Genomic DNA, 22,039 nt, shown 5'->3' on the forward strand with positions numbered 1-22,039 from the left:
GCTTCTGGGGCAGTTTTTTCTCTGGGCTGGAGCTAACACAGCAACACAAGCTAAAACCAGCTGAGGTATTTATGACGAGGGGCTAGGGAGAGACCTACATTTTGGCAGAGGCCCAGCTACCATTGTGCATTGTTCTGCTACTGTAGATCAGTAGAAGCAGTTTCACTCTTGAAAGCATCAAGGACTGTATCATGGCCAACTACGCTAACTCTTCTGGACACTCACAGGGTCTGCAGGACTTGCCGTCAGGCAGACAGTGCACCTCAGGCTCTCCAAGTGTTTGCATGAATTCAGCAGTGCAGACACAGGCTCACCAGCCAGCTCCCCCTGAGCAATGGTTTGGCTGAGAATTTAGCCCAGACTGAAGAAAGAAGCCAGATCTATATCTAGGAACATAGAAATGCAGAAGAATGTAGTTCATCGGCTCAGATACTAATGAGAACTCGAGCAGGCAAATAGCTTTCTTCCAAACAGGCTAGTGCCAAAACTCCCCATTCAGACACTCAGTCCAACGCCAAGAGCACGTAACTCTGCCTAGCTGAGCATCTGAATGACAGCACATCTGCGTTCACAAGCTAAAAGTCAGCAGGACAGTTAAATAATTCAAAGTGATCACTGTTGCGTGAAGTAGAGGTTCATGCACTGGCATAAGCCTCTTGCTTTCCAGTAGCGTGGCACCTGAATCCTGACCACACTGCAGTAATGCTGCACAGTAGCTAGTACTGGGCAGAGTCTTGCTCAGAGCTTTATGCTCAGCTTCTCACGGACATCTAGCAGCTTCAAGCAGGTATTCATACATCTCCTCTATCCCAAATCACTGTAAAGTGGGGTAATTGATACATCCTGTGTTATATGGGCTGTGTATTACCCAGGGGGATGCAGCCATGACCCAGCAATTGCGAAAGAGCCTTTGGGAGAGTGGAAGTGCACAGATAAACCATGTACACAGAATATACAAGGGAGAACAGGAGAAAAGTAGGGGATAGTAAGTAAGCAGAAAGTGGCATTATGGCAGTGAGACATGGTTTTCTGACTAATTGATTTCTCTAACTGGGAATGAGTTAAAAGTTCATTTCAGGCACTACACAAAATCCTTTGCTAGTTTTTATGGTTTAACAAGAGTTTTCCTTTTTTATCTATTATGTTACTATAGGAAACAGCCACTCAACTAGCAAAGAAAATTCTTCATACAGGAGGAAGCAAGAAAAGATTATGCACAGCGTGCTGTGAAATGCCTGCAAGACACACACAGGGAATATAAACAATTTCCTCCTAATGTTTTCCAGCAACAAGGATCTTAGGGATTACTTGTAACAACAGCAGCTTTAAAAAACAAAGACTAAATAAAACCAGGAAAAAGTATGGGTTTAAGACAACTATCCTTTTTAAGAGGAGGAGAGGTTTGTTTTGGGTTTTTTTCTCTTTTTTTAAGAGAGATTATCAGGCCTTAAGTGCAGGTTATATATCTGTTCTCTTCATGACTTCTCTCTACAGGAGTTAACTGGGTCAAGTGTCTGTATGTGACAGTTTTGATGCATGGGGAAACAATAAGCAAATTTATGATGGTGGGCTATAATGATTTGCACTGTAGACGTGCAAACATGTTAATTTTGGATTCATGAATTGTTTTGTTGCTGAGGGATTCCATCAAGGGTCTTAGTAACAACTATGAGGTGTTTGTCGTACATAGCTTCTCCAGTATTTGATAATCCTAGTCTTTAACTGGACAGTGGTGGTGGTTACAGCTCTCAGAGCTTCGCAGATATCAGCAGCCATGTGTGCATGGTACCACTGCAATTGCTACCAAGACGTTTGGACCTGGACCACTGTAAAGTCTGAACACAGGTCCCTTTACTCTCATTTACTCTCATTTACACTCAGCCACGCCTTGCTCTGAAGCTGCCCTAGCAGCATAAAGCATTCAACAGCTTTTGACACACAAAAAATCATCAGCTGAAGTGAGGTAACGTAAAGCTGCAAAGAGGGACAGGCTGCAGGAGCTTGCACTCGGATTTACCCAGGACGCTTGCCCTAAGTTTCTGTCTCCCATGAAACAGTTCATGTTTTTTCATCTGAAAGGAGTGACTTCCTCTGGCAACACCTCTCTTTGTGCTGTCCTGACCCCAAATGGCCTCTGTGGCCCCAGAAATGCTCTGGGACAGGGAGGATGTTTCAGGGCCACTTACTGAAACGCGGAGCACCACCAAGCCCACATACCTTGGAAATGCGGGCAGGCCTCGGCGCATTGGTGTTAATGGCGCAGGCCCGGATCCCCACCGTCGTTGACATCATAAAGTGCCGGTTCTTCTGCTGAACTCAAAATGTCAGGTCAAGACGGCGGTGCTGGCTCGAGAGCTCTTCTCCTCCCTCTTCCCCTCGCCTGCTGTCTCTTTCTTCCAGGTGCTTCATAGCCCTAGTCAGCAGCGGGAGGGGGGAAATATAGCAAGAATAAAGTTTCATAAATTCCTTTGCACAAATAAAACAGAAGGACCTGATGATAGGGCAGAAGGGGAAGGGAAAGCACTGAATTTTTAGGAATTAAATCTGGTGCCAACCCACAAAGGAGAAAAATCCCACTGCCTCCCAGGGCACAGTGCACTGTGTTAGCAACTGCAGAGACATACTTATGGGCTTTGCTCTCCAGGGAGCTTTGTGAACATTTAGTTGCATTTGTAGGAGTGCAGAGTATTTTATATAGTGGGCTATTCTTTTGGGGATGCAAGTGACTGTTGGGATGCAGATCCTTATCCTTATTCTAAAACCAGCATTGGTAAATGATAACCGGAAAAATATCTGAATGTCATCTCTGCTTCTGGAGCTGCAGTTAGGAGCAGTTCAGATGTCCAGTAACAACTGCAAATGATGATAAATGGGTGATGTGAAGCTCTGCATTATCATTCAAGCTGAATGCCCAGCATATTTTCTGTAACACACACATTGCTCTATAATGGAAGAGGTTTCTGAGAAAGACACATTTTTACCACTTCTGGACACAAAGGAACAACGAACTATAAAAATACCAATTTTAGTACTGACCGTTTACATGTAAGCGTATATCATTCAGAGCCTGTGAGTACACTTGACTTGCCACAATATTGCAAGTTGCATTTGCATGGCAAACCTCAAACTTGGCAAACAATATCATCTAAAGATCAGTGCATTACTCTAGGCCTAATTGCCATCTCCTGGGTGTGTGTATCAACCTGCTGCAATATGATTGTCAAATTGTGATAAAATGCAACTACATGTGAAATAGGGGCATTCTGGAGGGATGATTTTGGCATTCCCCGCTGAGAATAATTATTGTGGGGTTTTTTGGAGATTTTTTCTCTTGACTCTTTCTGCTTCAAGTCTTCTTCAGAGAAAAGGATCCTTCTGAGCTGTTAGACATACCAAATCACCAGTACGACTAGATGGGACTGACAAGAATTTTCCCTGTATTACCTTATTTGATAATCTATGTTTTGTGTTTAATGTAATGTTTGTATGCTTATCATAATACAACATTAAATGTAATGTAGTGTCTGTAGTAATCTTCAGTGTAGTCTGGGAGGAAAACAATGCTTTAGCCCAAAGAGAAGTTAAAAAGATGGGAGGAAGTGATGAGAGATGTTTATGGCATCTACAGGCTGTTTGGACAGCAGAACTCACAGGAGATTTTAGAAATACAGATACAAAGCTTTGAGCCAGGAAGGAAGAGGGAGGCGTGTTTAACCACTTTTTGAGGCGAGGATGCTATTTTCCATAAAGCAGAGTTTTGCATTGTGGCTGTGAGTACCAAGGTTTATTTTGTTTTGTCTTTGGATGGTGGGAGTTAAACGCTGGTCTCCTTGAAATACGTGGGATGTTAGTGACTAAGATAATAAAGGCAAGATTTCGTCAAAGACATTTTGAATTATCTCCACCCCAGCCTCTCCCAGCATACTGGCTGGGATGGTTCCCAGCCAGTTTCGTAGCAGACAGGTGCATCAGGCCATGGTACCTGCCTGATGAGCTCCTTGTGATACACAACCTTCTTGCGCTAGTTACTGTTAACTAACATTATGTTCTCCTGGGCTACAGAATACTGCCCATGAGCAATGGGAGAATCTCCTGGAAGATGAATCCCCAAGGGAGAACTGCAGGGAACAACATTGCCCGCTGTGGAAGGTTTTACAAACCAGTTGTGGTTACCCACCATCCAGGAGATGAATATTTAGTGTTTGCTTCAGAGCAGCATCTCCAGATCCAACCATACAACTCCCTCTATCTCCCTTTCACAAAAGGCAAGCAGCTAAAAAGGGAGTGCTGAGGTCTCACAGCTCCAGCTCTTCTGAACTAGTTCCCTTCTTGCCTGGAGTTGATCAGCATCACTCTCCCAAGAGCCTTGCAAAATGGGAGAGGAGGAGAAGGAGGAAGAAACTAGCTTTCTTGCAGCCAGACAAGTTCACAAAACCCAGTTTGCTGGACTGGCTGTAGAGACTCCCCACACTTTTAGAGAAAAGGTTTTGCTCCTTTTCCCAATGCTGCTTTTCTCTCTTGGTCCTCCCTGGCTGAACCTTTTCCAAGACTTTGGTAACACATGGATTTTGTAGTCAGTGGAGTTACACCCCTTACCCTGTGCATGTAGGAGAATGTGTCACCCTGCAGACACTATCATACTCCACAGCTTATATCTCCCTTCCTCAGGAAACAGTACCTGACGGTGGGAATTTGCTCAGTTAGAAATAATCCCCAGGAGGGATTTGCAGCTGGCTGAGGGGGGTTTGCTAGAGGGAGGGCTGTGGCTCCTCTCTTCCCCATGTAAGTGTCAGATGCAGCATCCTTATACTTGAGCTGTGTTTTCTGGAAGGACTCTGACTTTACCCTGTGCTTCTGCCCCAGTCACAGCATCTAGATTGTAAGTTCTGCTCAGGGCCTCTCATCACATCTCTGATCACTTGATGGTGGGGAACTGCTGGGAGCACTTGTGTCCCAAACCTCTCTTGGGAATTCAGCAGTCTCCTTGCCATGCAGGCACCACCTGGGAGCAATCCATTGCTGCTCAGCTCTGCACCTAGACTGTATGCAAGCAATTTTAAACCCAGGGTGTGGACTAATTGAATATGCCTAAGAAAATGAAAGATGACTAAGAAAAACAAGTTTGCGTGCTGTGGAATACATCTCCAGCCTGAAACAGCTGAAGAGCTCTGCAATTCTCCCACAAAGCCCTGAGAGGTGCACAGATCTCCTGACAACATCAAAGCACCCTGAGAGCCACAGTCCCTGCCTCCACCTCATCTCCCAGCAGAGCTGAGAGCATGGCACTCATGTTCAGAAACACCTCCTCTGCCTGCTGGTCTTCCAAGAGTCTGTATCAGTACAAAAACCTCTGCCCACTGCTTTTCACTCCTGTGGAGCAAGTGGCTGTGCAAAGGAGTGACCAGGTCTGTCACCGCTGCCCCGCGTCCTGTGCATTTGTGACTCCATGTCAAAGCACACCAGGGCTGCTGTGTGCATGGAAGCTGTTGCAGGTATATGGAAACTTGTCTGGGTAAACTTCACTCCTATTACTTGGCTGATTTCTAACCCTCTGCAGCTACAGTTCCAGTCATTCTCTGCCTTCTTCTGTCTCTTCTTTTGTGGTTTTTCTTTAATTTTCCCCTAATACTTCACATAATTCTGGTTGCTATGCAGTGTTTCCATGCTCAGCCATCTGTAACAATCCCCCACCATGGGTGTGTGCAGCTTGGCTGCAGGGTGGATGCTTTGCTGATTAATTTGCCTTTTTTTGTATAGTTATTTTGGATGCTTGGAAATAAACTGAAAATAAACCCGTTACTAATACCTTTCCCCTCCTAGTAATTAACTTCAGCAAATTAATCTTTTTCAAAATCATCCTTTGTGTGGTCTAGACCAGGGTGCAGACAGTAATATAAACCGTATGGCTTAATTTACTCTCCACTTTTGTTCTCACCAGTGCCATGTAGATGAGGAAAGCGGGTAGAGGGGAGCAAGAAAGTAGCACAGTACAACTGCAGGTCAGAAAGGGTGCATTTGGACATCTACATGGGTCCTGTGCTGCGTCCTCACAGGGCAATGAGGGGAATCCCAGAGGCTGCTTCCTCTGCCAGAAGCTGGAGAGAGGGAAGGACCCGAGTACTGTTCCCTCACATGCTGAACACACATTCCAGTCCCTGAACTGTTAAAAGGCAACCGTTTGCTGTTTCATAACCCTTTGGTAGTGCCTGAAAGGGAGAGCTGTGCAGTTCTCAAAGCCCTTCCCACAGGTATGTTGTCACCTTAACTGCTATTCTGATCTGTAAACAGTAAGTTTCCAAAAATAATTGCCCAGCCTCTTGATTGCATTGTCCTCCCCTCCTTCCTGCCAATGGCCTGGCTGGGCAGGTCATGTTGCATTTGAGCAAGGAAGGTCATTCACCTGCCCAGGCTCCAGCCACATAGATGGAGAAATAATATGTTAATGTTGCTTCCCATTTTATGCAAACAAGCAGGCCCAAGGTTACCTCCTTCATACATACAGTTCCATAATTTCCCTACTTAAATGCATCCACCATCAAAACTATTTTGTTAAATCATGCCACAGAGAAGGAGAGCCTTGCAGGAATGAAAATGTGCTTTTAAAACAGAGATACTTCCTTAAGCTCCTGAACCTCAGAAGCAATTGTAAAGCCAGAGCCAATGAAAGGGAGAAATACTGTTTAATGTACTTTAAATGGTTGTTGTTTAGGGGTTGTTTTTCAAATGAGTGAAATCACCTATTGTAGAGGAAAAGCAGACTACAAAGATGTTAGATTATTCCAAAATTCAGATACCACCCACTGCAGAAGGACAGAGACTGCAGAGAGCACTGAATTACACCAGTATATTCCCACTGAATGAGCAAGCAAGAATAACTGCTGTGAAGATCCCTTCCTGAAGGCAGGAGATGCTGGGATGGTAGAACATAATGAATTGTGGATTTTAAGCACACCAGTTTCTGCCATTAGTATGATTATTTTCATCTTCAACTCCACCAATGTTTTAGAACAATGTTTTGGCATCACAAGAAATGTGACTCATATCTACTGGTAATAAAACAGGGGAGGACATCAGAGTAGCAACAAAGAAAACATAGGTACAAATCAGTAGATGCTATGGCTTGCATTTAGTTGTATGAGTTTAAAACATTAACATGTTAATTGCAGCACACAGGGTGCTGAGGAAACCCCTCTAGTACAACAGGCTCTGGATGGTGGGCAATGGCTGCAGGGCTCCGGGTGGGGTGCAACCATGGATACCAGTGGAGTGTCAGGAAAGAAGCAGCTCCTGGTGACACTAACACTTCATTGCCTGAACAAGCAGTCATGCATATGACCAGGGAGTTTCACATGGTGCATTCCCTCAGGATTATGCTACTAAAAAGGAAGCATTACTGCTAATAAATAAAAAGTGAAATCACCATTAATCCCTACATATGGGCTGTTTAAATCAAAGAATTTGCAGTGGTTACAGGTGTTCTAACGAACAAAGGATTAGCTCCCACATGAAGAACAAAGAAGAGAATGGAAAGCATAGGGAAAAGCAAAGAAAAAAGCTAGCTATCTTGTTTTATGGCTGTAGATTAATAGTAAACCCTGGCTGAGTTTACAGAATTAAGAAGCAAATGAAGGTATTACCAGTATTAATATGAAAAGCACACTAAATTCTCTTCCCAAACCTTGATAATCCACCCATAGTCCTTCTGCCAGTTATATCTCTGCTCAAAACTAAAAAGTCTTTTATTAGTAGTAATTTAATTGCACATATCCTTCTCCCTTCCCAAAACAAACTCCTTCTTTTGCTATCCTCATCTGTGAGGATAAATTTCAGGAAAAACAATTAAAGTGCAGGTGTGAAATCAGCAAAACCGTTCCATCTCTAGCTGGTCTATAGCCATCCTACCTATCAGCATCATTCATACACAGCCCACAGTCACATTAAAGCCCCAGGGTCTTCATCAAACAGTCAGAGTAGAAGTCAACAGCTTCAACCACAGGGAGAAGAGCAGGGACTGAGAAGTAGTCCCTCACTTCTCCATCAATAGTAAATACCTGCTGCTCTTAAAGGGCCAAGGAACTAGGAGCCAAGAGGAGCCCAGGACCAGCAGGGCAGGGGTCTCACCAGTTAGTGCTCATACCACAACACCCGAGTCACAGGAGCCAGGCAGGCTGAAGAACGGTAGTCAGCATCAACCAAGAACCTAGATTATCAGGCAAGCTCACAGTGGCAAGGCAGAGCCAAAGTTCAGCTAGGAAACACATCTACAGGCCCCATTCAGTAGCACTAACCAGAATTTGATATCACCTAAGACTAAGTGTCCAGGGTTGAGTTTAAATAGAGCTCCTGTGCCAATGGGCAATGGGGTGTGAGTGGAAGCCCCAGGTGAGGCTGGTCAGGGCCATTAAGGCCCACTAGGGCCCTGACATCTGCAGCCCAACACAGGGGGAGTGTTATCTCACAGGGGAAACCCCCCTTGTATGGAGTGTTATCAAAGTTAATTCCCCAGGAGAAAGCTTACTGTAGCATTGGAAAGGAGGTTTTGGCAGAGGAGTAGTGATGAAAACCTATTCACATTGGTCACGGATCATGTCATCTTCTCTGCCCCACAGCTAATGACAGAAAAGCAGAGCTGGCTATAGGCAAAAGCAAAGCAAACGCCAACCTCCCCCGGCTCTATGACCCAGCTTCTCTCTTGGCAGAAGGAGGTTGCCTTGTCTCTTTGGACTGGCAAAAAAGTCTGTTGTGCCTCCAATAAGGACAAGCCAAGAGCTGTCTGCTGGAAAGATATAACCCCTTGGTGTCTTCTCCTTGTAGCTTCCAAAGCACAGCTGGGAGCAGGGTAGTCCTGACCTACCACTGGGTTTATTTTCCACTAAGGAAGGTGAGGAAGTGATTTTTTACCCTGTGCTCTCCTCTTGTTCTAGGTGAGTGAAATGTTCTGGGATGCAGAAAGCTCATGCTGGCCAGGAAAGGGCCAGTGCATTTTGGGGGTGGAGTGGGGTGGATGTTGTTGTGCTCACCTTGCTGCACCTGCTGTAACCAAGTGGCTTGGAAGGAGGGCTTAAAAAGAGTGAGCTGAACCTAGGAGGGAGCATGAAGGTATCTGGTTTCTCAGGCTGGGCTTAGAAGCAAACAAGAATCTGGTAATGCCTTATCGTAAGACTGTATTTTGCTTCCTTACTTCTCAGTTGTACCACAGTATGTAGTCCTGGCTAAGCAAAGCAAGAAGGAAGTTACAGAACTTCAAAATGTTTTTGACTTTGCTGTGAATTTACAGGTAATTCAATGATGCGCTTGTGTGTGCTGGAGCTGTGGGTTTAGCTTTGTCCCCCTTCGTGGGAGGTCTGAGCACTGCAGGTCTCTGTGGGCTTCACTGCTGGCCTCAGTCCTTGTAGTAGGTGGCTAAGCAGGGTGAACCTTGCTTTAGCCAGGTATCCTGCTGGGGGGATTGCCAGGAGCAGCTGTGTGACCTTTTCTAATAAGGTGTTGCCTTGTTTTAGTTCTTAAACTTGTTAACTTTTGTTTCTTTAAATATACTGCTGCTGCTCCTATGAGCAAAGCATGCTGTCTTGCCCTCACTTCCTCCTGTTACTCTGTATATGGTCACATCTTTGTTATTCCCTTTCCTGACCTGAAATTGTAAACTCTTCCACCTTCCTCTAGAAGAAGTGGTGCCTTGTTTTACCATCCTGCTGCCTGTTCTCGGTGGCTGTACCCAGTTCTATCACACAGTGTTTGAGAACGAGGTGTTGAAGGCTGAAGAGTGTTTCAAGTGAGCAGCGCTGTGCTGAGTTATGCAATGGCATTACAGCATTTCAATACTGTAATCCCTCCCAAAGCAGCTCAACATAGAGTTAAGAAAACAAAATAAATACCTGCTCTCCCAGCAGAGAGATCTTGCTCTGTAATGACACTGAATCTCTTCTGGATTGGGTTAGTGCAGAGCCCAACATGCAGAGGAAGAGTTTGAGTTGTTTCATGTAATGAGGATCTTCACAGCGAAACTTGCTTGTTTCTGTTCTCCAGTGTCTGGTTCTCAGCCCCTTCTAGTGGGGAAAGGAGAAGGCTGCAGACTGAGTGTTGAGTTGCAAGTGAAATCCAAGCTGAATATTATGATGCTGGTTAAACGTCCATGAAGCTGAACCACCATAAACTTAACAGGCTCCCTGCTAACTCCATGACCAAGTCCTTCAGCACAAAGCTTAATGTTACATTAAGTGTGATGTTAGAAATAGAGTGAACTTCTGTTTCTGATTTTTTTTTAATTTCCTTCTCACTGCTTGAGTCCTTCTCTGAGGATGGAAACAGCTTGGCAGTGCCTGCAGGTTTCCCATCCTGCAGTTTGGATGTGCCTGCTGTGAGTGAGGCTGAAGTGTATTCCCTTCTTCCACAGTGGGACAGTGCAGCAGCAAGCAAATGGAACAGTGAACAGCATCCAGAGCAAGCACCAAATGAAGAAATGGGGAAAAACAGAGACAAGTAAAGGCATGTGGAAGGGGAGGCAACACAGATGTGGTTAAGCAGGTGAATGGTGGTGTGATGCAGAGTGCTGTGTAGCACTGCTGGCCAGGGAAGGTCTCCAGGAAACATGAGTAGTGTCACCATGGCACACTGATGACTATGCCTCCTCCATGTCAGGTAAAGTAACACAGATTAGACCCAAAACTTGAAAGAGAATGATCTAAGAAAGGGCATGTCCACCAGCAGTAGGGATTGCGCTATAGCAATTGTAATGCTGTCACTAGAGTACTTGAGAAACAATTGCTGTGATTTATGGTCCCATCAAACCAACACACTTGTCCCTGTGAGGTTTGTGATTTATTAATTGCTTTGAATGGGGTGTCAGATGGTGAGTCCCAGCTGCTTGGGTTGTAGAAATTCAGACCTGCTCCTTTGACTGTGTCTGTGGACTGCACCTTGATAGTATCTGCTCTGTTTCCAAGCATCCCATCACAGGCTTTCCATTTCCAGAACTCTTGGACAGATCTTAGGATGGAAGAATCCAAAGGTATTCTAGTGTCAGGGTACTGAAGGCAAAGCCAAGTTATCCTCCTGCTGGGATATGTATTTTTCTCCTGCACTAGAGACAGCCTTCACAGAGCCTTGTCCCCTGTGGCAGGGTGAGTAGGTTCAGGAGATGCTTCTGTAACTTTCACAAAGTTTTTGCAAGGGCATTTCAAGTCCCTACATGTTTTGTGGATTACACATTTCAGAGCATTTATTCAGATGTGCGGAGACCTTCCCAAACCCTGCCTTCCACCTCTTTTTTAAAGACCATGTTGTGGGAAGAGGGCCCAGAGTGTCTAGAGCAGTGCTTGCCTCCCAGTCAGGACACTAAGCATCCGTGCAGCAGTTGATGGACGCTTTTGGCTGGACACAAAACCAAGGACTGATGGCTCTGTGTATTGAGACGTAACTTGAAGCTCTGATCAGAAAAGCTGTGAAAGGTAACACTTTGAAAGTGCCTTTTCCAAGTGGCATAAAACTTTGTAAATTGTGCTCTGCTGGACAAGAATGACATAGCCAAGTGCAGAAGTGCTCATGGTTATGAGAGAATCAATTAGGGCATGTTGATGAATAATGCATGTGCAGCTTGGGAGGGATGGATGACATCGGTTCTATTTTTGTACTGGTAATTGAGAGTGATTCTAGGATAGAAAAAAGCACAAAGAGAAGACGGGAAACTTTGGGGGAGATTCTGGTTGGAGCGCCAGAAGCTGGAGGCTAACCAGCAACACTTCCTGTCCATTAAGCTGTAAAAACCTCAGGAAGGGGAATTGTATTAATGTCCTCTACAGCTCCTAATCCATGCAACTGATACTACCCAAGAACCCAATTCAGACTGTAAATAATATGAGCATTTAAAGAGAGAGAAGCTGAAGCTGTTGCTTTGAAATCTGATGGCGTTTCCTGTGCTAAGATAACTGCCTTGGTCTTTTGGGCCCCAATAGTAGGCTATCAGTCTGCTCTGTTTTTCCCTAGAGGTGAGGGTCTGCTGTTCCTTGGATGTGCAGGGATCTCTAAAGGAGAGCTGGTGCAGTGGGCTGCTGGAGGAAGCCTGGGACCCTGGCAGGAAATAATTTGTTGCTGCTCACATGTTCCAAAGTTCCCCGCATACTGGTGTGCAGCTGTGTCATGAGAAGACCAGCTCAAAATTAACTGCTCTTATGGGCCTGTACGCTGGCTGGGTTGGCAAAAGCCAGGAATTCTGTGTCAACTCTGAGACTGGCATACTGCTGCAGGCTAGAGCAGGAGCCTGGCAAAGGAGGAGGGGTGCTCTGCATTCCTTTGCTTTGGTGTTTCCTAACACCCAGCTAAGGGAATTTCCCCATGCTTGGGTGCTTGCCCAGCTCAGAGCTAAGCCTGCTGCAGGTGCCCAGTAGTATTCACTCAAGGCAAAGGATATGAGGGAAGGGCAGAGGGCTCACTGCTGTGGTGAGCAATCACCCGCTGGTCCGAGGAACCATGTCAATTTTTTGTCTGTATAGCACTTCTGGTGATGGTTGATGTATGTGTGAAAGGCTGTGAAGGGATTCGGAGGGTTATGCGGGTGGCTGTTTCACTCAAGTTGGGTGGGAACCACTGATCCCACCTGGAGGATTTCAGACTGCTTCTTAATTTGCTTGCTCTGGGAGGGGTCACTCTTTCAACCTAATCTTCCACAGTAGTGGTAAAGGACAGCTGGTAAATGTTTTGGGAGCCAGAGCTGCCACGTGTGGTGGGACTTGAGGTTACTTATGTTTCCTTGAGGAATAACACCTGAGCTTTCCATCCCAGTTCTATCTGGATGGTGTAACTCCAGCCTTAGTGTTGCAAACCAGCAGTAATAACTTGCACTTGCTGCTTGGACTGAATATTGTTGGTGGTGAGAGTTCCTGGTGGCATCTGCTTCAGGGTGGTGAATGTGGGTGTCCTGAGGCTGCCCTGTGAGCTACCTGCTGAGAAAGCATGAATGATGTGGAACTGTGTGATGGGGGCAAACACTGCAGCAGGACTGCATGGGCAGCTCCCCTGTGCCAAACCCAGCCCAACACGTCCACTGGACAACGTGGATGTCTGATTGCAAAGATTCATTGACTTTGAAAGATAGTGGTCATACACCTATAGAAGCCAAAAATAATTTTCTAGGTCTGTTTTAGCTGCCTGAGTTAACTTCATAGAAATAAGGAGAAGGTGCTAGCTGCTGGAGCGCTTACAGGAGTGGCCCTTGAAGCAACCATGCTTAGCTGGACTGTGCTTGTCAATGCTACTGTGGAGCAAATGCCTAAGAGTGACATTTTTTAATGTTGCAATGTGGAATAAAAGCCAATAAGAACTCCTCACTGCTCTGCTGGGGGCTCCTCTGCCTGCTTTGACTTGTACTTGGTTCCACTCTGCCTCTGAGGCCTCTGGTGTCATCCCTCTCTCTGAATGTCTTCTCTGTGTGACAGGCTGGGGCGGGGAAGGAAAACCTGGAATTTCATGTCAGGTTTAACAGAAGAAGGTCCCATGGAGGATTTGAACGTGTCTAGGTGGGGAGGAGGGTGAAGGCTTTCTGTGATACCTCATGCCCTTGCAAAGTTCCTAGGGGCATACCATGTGTGAGATGGCTCTGTGGTGTTAGGGTCCTTTTATTCCGGGTCAGCTCTGACTTCCCTGAAATCCAGGAGGTCCCTGAAGGACTAAGGGTTGAGTTACAGTGATCGTGCCCAGGCTGCCACTACATATCCGGAGTCGGATACCAGACTCGCACTTTTATTTTTCATGCTCTGGATATTTGAGTACTGGCCTGGGGAACCAGACAGGCACTTTCTCTGCTGGTCTTGTTCTTTTTCTTCCCTTTAACAAAAGGAAACACCAGGCTCCTGCTGTTGTACAGGATGAGCAGCATGCTCTCGGTGCGATGTCAGCAGCGTGTCCTGGCAGCGATGAAGGCTATCGGCATGCTGGGCTCTGTCTGCCTGTGGGACCACGGCCGGCTGGCGGAGGTGAGTGATGAGCTTCCCTTTTACTCAGCAGATCACATCTGAAATGCTGTGTGTGGTTTTGGACACCCCCCCCCCCCCCCCCCCCAATATGTGAAAGAGGTGAATTTGAGCTAGTCCTGTGGAGGCTGTGAAAAGGTTGGGGCATGAGAGGCTGAGGGGAAGCAGGTGGGCTGAGCTGGAGAAGGGTTTGGGTGGGTTCCATGGTGGTTGCCCAGTACCTGTGGAGGTGGCAGAGCCAGGTTCGTGGCAGGAGAATGAGAAACAGTGGTTGGAAACGAAAACGGGTCATCTTGTATCCGACTGGCTGCAAGAGGAAAGTTCTCTCCTGTGAAGAAGTCCAGTGCTGGAGAGGGGGCTCAGAGGTGGATGGAATTTCATACGTGGAGGGTTTTAAGACCTGACAAATTTCATACGTGGAGAGTTTTAAGACCTGACAGGACAAGGCCCGGAACGCAGCTCTCTATTGTCCTTGCCTTGAGGTAGAAAGGCTGGAGGAGAGACACCCCCCACCCCCCGAGGCCCCTCAACCTTAATTACCATGGTACCCTGTGGCTAATGAACAGCATGTCGCGGCGCGGGGCGGGATACCCCCACGCTCCACGCAGCAACCCTCCTCACAGCCAGCGGCAGAAGCAGCCCAGGCTCCCGCCGGGGAGCCAGGCGGCCGGGGAGGCTCCCGCCGTTACCCGCTCCAGCCCCTAGGTGGGCTCCCCGCCCCGTACGCCGGCACCATCGGCCCCGCTCCCGGGCCTGCCCGGGCGGCGGATGGGGCCCGCGGGACTCCGGCGGGAGGGCGGGCTCTGGCGGCGCGGAGCAGCCCCGTCCCGCGGCCAGCGGGCCCCTGACGGCCGCCGAGGGGAGCGCCCCCCCCCCCCCTCAGGGCCGGGGCGCCCCGTTCCCCGCCGCGCCGCCGCGCGGCTCCCGCCGCCTTCCCGCCCTCTGGGGCCGGGGAGGAACCTTTCTCCGCCCTGCGGAACCTTTGCGGCGGAGGCGCTTGTTGCCGCCCGGGGGATCCAGCGGGGGGTTGGGGTGGGGGGGGGGGAGAGCCGGACGCTGGGTGATGCGGCCCCCGAGCGGCGGCTGAGCGCCGAGGCCGGGACGGAGGCGGGCGGGCGGCCGCCAGCTCCCGGGGCCCGCCGCGGCCCGCAGCCCCCCCGCCCCCCGCCGAGGTGAGAGCTCAGCGGTGAAGGCGCGGTGGGGGAGCCGCCTCCACAATGGGAGCGGGCCGGGAAGGGGCGCGCCGGCGGAGGCCCGCGGCCGCCCGCCCCGCCCCGCCGGGGGTGTGTGGGGAGCGGCGTGGGGCGACGGCCGCCCGGGGTGGGGTGGGGGGGGCGGTGGCGGTCGGCGAGCGGACACCCGGGCTGGGGTGGAGGGCGGGTGGCGGGGAAACGGCTGCCGGGCCGGGGGGGGTTGGGGGGGCGGAGGGGCAATGGCCACCGGGTCTGAGGGGGCCGGGGGCGGGAGGGCGGCGGGGCAAAGGCTCGGCCCCTTGGGCAAGCGGCGGGGGTGCGCCGCCGGGCCCGGGGGGGGGGGGGCGGCGGTGTGAGGGAGCCGGGGTCTGCGCGGCTGCCGGGCTGGGCCCAGGTCTGAGCCTGGGGGCTCGGGTCGGGCTGAGACCCGGGGACCGCCGAGGCCGGGCTTCGGGGCCGGTAGGGCAGCGCGGCTCGCCTCCCTCAGCATCCCGCCGCGTTTTGGGGCCTAAGCGAGTTTCTGATTTTGGGGGGCGTGGGCGGGCAGCCTGGGGGGGGGGCTGCACCTGCCTCCCGTGGGGTGTCGTGGCTCCTCGGGGGTCGGCCCGTGCTGGAAGGGCGGGTGCTGAGCCAGAGGGGCCTGACAGAGTCCGGCTGTGCCTGGGAACGAACAGTCGTTGTCACGCTCCTGCTGTGACTGAACAGCGCTGATCTGTAGGACCGGTAAACAGACGTGCAAAGTAATAATTTAGCGTCTGCGAGACTTGTTGGTGAGCTTTGGAGGGAGAAGGCTCGGTGTGTTGAGCTGTTACCTCTTCTCGCTTGATCCTGTCTCACTGCTTTTTAACTTGCTCCCTCCATGGGATAGTTTATGGGCTACTTTTGCTGGTAGTTACGTTGGTGGCTGGACTTTTCGGTGCTCACGTTTGAGAGACACTCGTAAACTCCATTGATTTCCCCTCCTGCCCCTTCACTGATTTGTACAAAACTGGTGCTTTAAAAAGTTCTTAGTACATCACTTTAGTCTATATGCAGGTAAGGAATCTTTATTGGAAAAAAAATATCTTTAGAAGGAAATAATAGAGCTCTTTCTTCCTCTTTTTTATGCTAATAAGATGCTAATGATTACATCTGCTTGTCTTTTTAACTTTCTTAATGTTGGATATTCTTTGTATGGTTATCCAAGCATCGTGCCTAGTGAATAATCACTGAGCCCATAGGAAATTGCTGCAGAAACTTCTGTATTGGTTTAAGATCTTCCTGCTGCCTGGTCGAAGGTGGTAACTCCCCTCCCTTCCCTGACTTAGAGTAATGGACCTTGTAAGCACTCTCTGTCTGCTTCAATGCAAAATCAATTAGTTTAGAATAAACAGCCTTTGTTTTGGTAGTTCTGCTCTAGGGGCAGTAGCACCCAGCAGAGGGATGGAAACAAAACAGCCTGCTTAGACCACTGCAGGTGCTTCTGATGGGAGTTCTGGCCTGGCCTTGGTTTGCTAAGTGAGGCTTCTTTCCCCAGGTGTGAAGCTATACATCCTGAATATACAGAGTGAACAATGTAGCTTCTTATCCTGGGACTGTATCAGCATCAGAATACAGGGGTTGTTCTTTAACAGTAGGTGCTGAATGTGAAATTTCCAAGAAAAATGCGGTTGCTGCTTTAAGGAAGAGCTGTTGTGGATGTGTCATGTTTTCTGGATTAATACTGCCTCGGACTGAATACCACCTTCTCCCTCACGCCGCAAAAAAGCTGAATGTTTAGCCACTGTGTTCCACTTGTACTACACCCGGGTAACTGGTAACTTCTGCATCCCTAAAACCTCTTGAAATTCCAGTTTTGATTTTTGAGAGTATTGCAGATCCTGGATGGGAATGTCTTGTGCTCTTTTGAGAAGAAGAACCAAACAATGTGTTTTCTGTCTCATCTCAATAGTAGTTGCATTTTAATGAAGATTTGAAAGGTATGATCTGGCATAGAAAATTTTAACAAGCCATTATAGTGTTCTCTGGGATCCAAGTTGATGTCATGGAATAGTTCTGGCTGGAAAGAGACCTCAGTAGGCGTCTAGTCCAACCTGCTGCTCAAAGTGGGATCAACACCAAGTTCAGATCAGGGCTTTGTTCATTCAGGTCTTAAACCCTCCAAAGGCAAAAATTCATCCCTCTCTGTGTCCCTGTTCCAGTGCTTGACTGTCCTCACAGGGAAAAACCTCTTCTTTATGTCAGGTCATAACCTCCGTTGTTGCACTTTGTCTCATGTCCTCCTGCTGCACGCCTCTGTGCAAAGCCTGTGCACAGCATTCCATCTTCTTGATAGCCTCTGCACAGGTATGGGAGATCTGCTGTCAACTCTCCAAAACCTTTTCTTCTCCAGTCTGGACAACCCCATCTCTCACAGCCTCTCTTCGCATAGCAAGTGCTCTATCCCCCTGAGCTTCTTGGTGGCTCTCCACTGAACTAATTCTGGTTTATCTGTGTCTTTTTTGTACTGGGGGTGTCCAAAACTGCACATGATGTTTCAGATGGGTGTGAAAAGTGCCAGGTGAAAGGGAGCGATCGCTTCCCTTGATCAGGCAGGCTATGCCCCTGCTGATACAGCCCAGTATGCTGTTAGCTTGCATCACTGCCAGGGCGCACTGCTGACTCATGTTTAGCCTGCTGTTCACCATGTGTTACTTTTTGTGTTTGTGTGTACATATACATGTATGTGCATGTATGTATTTGTATACACAGGCACACAACCGTTGTCTCATCCTCCTGCCATGCATGTCTGAAAAAAGCCTTGTTAATGCGTATGTGTGTGTACATATATGTGTGTATGCATACACATGTGCGTCAAATTATACCTTGTGCAGTATTGAACAGTAGTTTTTCCATCCTTTCCCACACATGTCAGTTGTTGCCAGTGGTGACTGTTGACTACCTGGCCTTTCCAAACTCTTTTGCTGTTGCACATACCCTGACTGGTTGTGCCTCCCAGCCAGCAGGTCTGCCTGTTGTGTTGCCTTGACTTTGTTCTTCAGAATTTCATCGTTTCAAATACCTCTCTGAGATGTATCCGGTTACTAGGCTAGGAAGGGAGAGGCAGTGGAGTGAGGCTTTTCCCATGAGGATTGAGTTGAATCCCATTTGATCAAATGCAAATCCAGAATGTAGTAACGTAGGAAGTGTGTTCAAATAGTGTTGTTGATTGGTATCAGTTACATTTAGAAGCAATATTTTTAAGAATGCAGTTAGTTGCAGTGCAACTATGTTCATGTCATTTTTTTGAACTTGTTTCCTTCAGGTGCTTAGAAGTTTCTGGGAGATAAAACCCTGTAGGATAAATATTCTCTGCTAACAAAGTTTCTTATTTTAAACTTAATTCTGGAGAACTTAGTTCCTGCAGAGGTTAGGTACCGTTTGATATTTGTAGATACTTGGTACAGATATAATTTTGAGATGTGTGTTTTCTGTTTACACAAACTAATTTCTACATAACATTTTCCTGATCATCAAGTATGTTGAGTTAATTACAGCTGGGTTTGTTTCAGAGAATGCTCATTGCAAGACAGGAATTTGTTGTGTTTAAGCAATATTTTTAGCTATATAAAAATAAAAGAATTTATAGAGAGCTGTGGTTTCCCCCTGCCCCCAAATTGGTGTTTATAAAGTACTTGCTCCAACACAGAAGAAGTAGAAATCAATATTTAGGTTCCGACTTTTAGAATAGCATGTGTAGAATCTGATATTTAGGTAATTTGAAACAATGAATGAAAACTTCATTTCTTGTTAACTTCTAGAAACCTTAAGTTTAGTTTCTAGGGTTTTATGCTTATTAAGAAACAGGATCTTAAAGATGAAGGGGAATGATAAAGTAACACCATTTGTTGTTTGAGAAGGGGGCAGAATTAGTTGATGAAATCAAGTGTCATTACATACTGTGAGGAAGAAGAAGGTGGAATTACAGGTAGCTATGAGAGGGGAAAAATTGTTGAAGAGGCACCTTTAGAAGCTGGTTGGACTTCTGAGAACATGGTGGTGGTGTTTTGTTGTTTTGGGATTTTTTAAGTCAGTTCTTTTAAACTAGCTAGCTGGTGACTTCTCATTCTAAGTCATACTAAGAAAGTTACTGATCAATATTTTGTATGCGATAACCAGAAATGCTAATTGCGATAACCAGCAAATGCTAAATGCTAATAGCAAAATTAGTATATCCGAAGTTGAAACAAGTTTGGGGGGGGGAAGGTTGGGTGTGTGTAAAAGTATATATTGCTTTCAGCCATACAGATATAAAGCTTATGAAGAATTGTTGCTTTGAAAAATACCTCAAAGTACAGAAAATTGGCTCCTAGAAATTCTTTAAGGTCAGACATACCATTGACTCAATTTTATGTCTGAAGTGAAATAGCAGAATATCAGTTTGGTCCCGCAAGTGAGACTGATTCGGTGCTATTGTAATCTCAGAGCAGCTGTGATAATTTAAATCTTGTTTTTGCTCAGTGGTAATGCTGGAGTTGGGGTCAGTCTGATACATCTAAAAATCTTGTGGCATCTTGAAGGTAACTAGAACTTACTTGAAGGGGGGGAAAAAAAGTATTACATCACTGAAATTTAATAACTGTGTTTTCAGCGTGCTCCGAAATGTGCAAGTAGGAGCAGTGTTTTGAAGCACTCTGTGGTGACCTGTCAGCTTGTCCCAAAGCTGCTATTCTGCAGGTGTATCTGCAAGTTTGAATGCAGAAACAAAGAAAGGAAGAATGAACCAAATTAGATATTAGTGAGAGTTGGTTATTCAAACATCAGAAAGATGTAAAGGCTGGTGTGCACCTGTCCGGAGAAGGTGTTGGTTCTGTGCTCGAGAAAAGTGCTGAATAACTTCATGACTGAAGATATCATTCAAGGATGCAGAAATCTTAAGGGGAAGAGTTTTAGCCAGTTGCTTCAAAATGAGGCTGAAGAAATCTGTTAGATGCTATCAGTGTAGTTTGTAGTATAAACATGGAGTACAGTGTTCAAACCTTATAAACAGTGCCTTCTACAACTGTCCTAAATCCTAGGAAGAGTTTTTCAGCTGCAAAGTGCGGTTACCATTAGCTTCTTGAACACCTGTTTGAAAAGGAGGAGAGTTGATGAGATGAACCAGCTTCTTGCTGATATGACTTGATGTGACTCTGTCCTCCTCCTCCTCCTCCTCTACATGTGCACACACAATGATACTGGTAGAAGCCTTAGTAGATGCAATACACTGGCACAAAGCACTTTCTACTGCTACAACTGAAATTTCTAGGATTAAGCACATTAACAGAAGCTCTCTTCTGCCACTGTAATTGGTTCTACGCTGGTGAACTTTTGCTGGCAGTTAAGTAGAAAATCAAAGTTTGAAAAGCTCAATATACCCACATGCTTTCTTGTGTTACAAATATATCAAAACTTATACTGAACATGAGGAGGACTTTGATCGAGGCCTAACATGCAAAACAATGCAGTTTACATAACGAGAGCCTTAAGAGAGGCACTAAACTTACAAAAACAATTAAAGAGGTTTTGTAGTGATTTGGCAGATTACAGGCAGATAACTTTACTGTGGCATTTTCTGTGGAAAGCTAGCTTGATCTAATTAACAAAGAACTGGAGCTATAAAGGGGCAGAATTGATTAACAGAAACTACAGGACCTTTCTGTTACTTTGCCAATATGGCTGATCAGGTACAAAGAGTTTGTAGGGCAAGCACCATGTGGGAAATAATTGAAACATGGTGGAGGTAGCAATAATCTTGACATCTTCCTTTGGCATGAAATTTTTTACTTAAATTTTTTGCTTGCAAAGAAAGCTTTTCTAGCCCTTCAGAACCGTGGAAATAATGTTTTAGAGACATGATAATTCATCAAAGATTTTCTCTAGTCTCTGAGAAACTCAGTCTTATCCAGGATATCAGCATCAAGTAAGTGTGGGTTATTATATTTGGAGTTGTTGAATTCAGAATAAATAGGTTGTTAAAGTGTATTGATTTAATGTGAATTGTTCTAGCTGTGTGTTGTACCCAAAGGCTAATAAAACAACCACCAACCAACCAAACCCCAAACCAAACAAAATCTATGAACCTGACAAAGCCTGGAAAGGAGTTGTGTGGTGGAGGTGCTCACACAGCCTGCCGAGTCAACTTGGAAAACGGGATGTTACTCAAAAAGAAATTGATCGAGGAGGGCTGGTGGTAGGATTTACTCAAAATTAGTGAAGTAAAGGAAACTGCTCCATGGCTGGTGAGTGCCAGTGCTCTAGAAGATCAAAAAATTGTAATTAAAGCTCTTGTATCAAACATACTTTTACATATGGGATTTTTGTGATAATTATACTCCCATGCCTCCTCTAGTGATAATCAGTGAGGGTGTTGTTGAAAAGTGAATCTTTTTCAACAGATATGGTTTCATGTATGGTCAGTGAGTCAAAACCTAGATTAAAAATAGTAGAGTGGGAAACAGAATATGAATGGAGGATTTTTCAGGGATGTATAGTAGGTCCAGGGCTTTGTAGTATTTTTATCAGTAGCCCAGAAGAAAACATGAAATTAGAGCTGATCAAATTTGTGGATTATGTAAAGGTTGCCCTGAGTGGTGAAGCATGAAGAAGGAATGGCAGCTGTACAGTGTCTTCTGACTTGTTTGTGTAACTGGGTCTAATATGGCCAAATATGTTTTTATAGACCTGGAGCAGTTATGCACGTTGTAGGAAAGACTGGAAGCTGTAGGTCTAGAATAAAGAATTGTGCTTCCAGAAACCAGTGACCTTGGAAAGGATGGCAGGAGCAGAGCAGATGTATGGCAATATGTGAGTCTTCAGAGTAATACTGTAGATATGAGGGCTACTAAAATAAGCTAATCACTTTTTAAATACTAATGTACATCC

The 22,039-nt window shown here is 46.4% G+C and overlaps 1 protein-coding gene across 4 annotated transcripts in view; it reads left to right on the plus strand.

Annotated features, from left to right (window-relative positions):
- Positions 1-15,001: 15,001 nt before the first annotated feature.
- Positions 15,002-22,039, plus strand: part of RAD54L2 (RAD54 like 2) — a 72,189-nt gene continuing 65,151 nt past the window's right edge. For 3 of the 4 annotated variants that reach the window (XM_069769609.1, XM_069769608.1, XM_069769613.1), the window contains exon 1: positions 15,002-15,136. The gene's annotated coding sequence lies outside the window, so the exon portion shown is untranslated. Of the gene's footprint in view, positions 15,137-16,654; positions 16,770-22,039 lie in introns of those variants that run through there. The other variant, XM_069769610.1, reaches the window with a different exon arrangement.

This window comes from Haliaeetus albicilla, chromosome 24, assembly GCF_947461875.1.
Source record: "Haliaeetus albicilla chromosome 24, bHalAlb1.1, whole genome shotgun sequence".
Lineage (NCBI taxonomy): Eukaryota > Metazoa > Chordata > Aves > Accipitriformes > Accipitridae > Haliaeetus > Haliaeetus albicilla.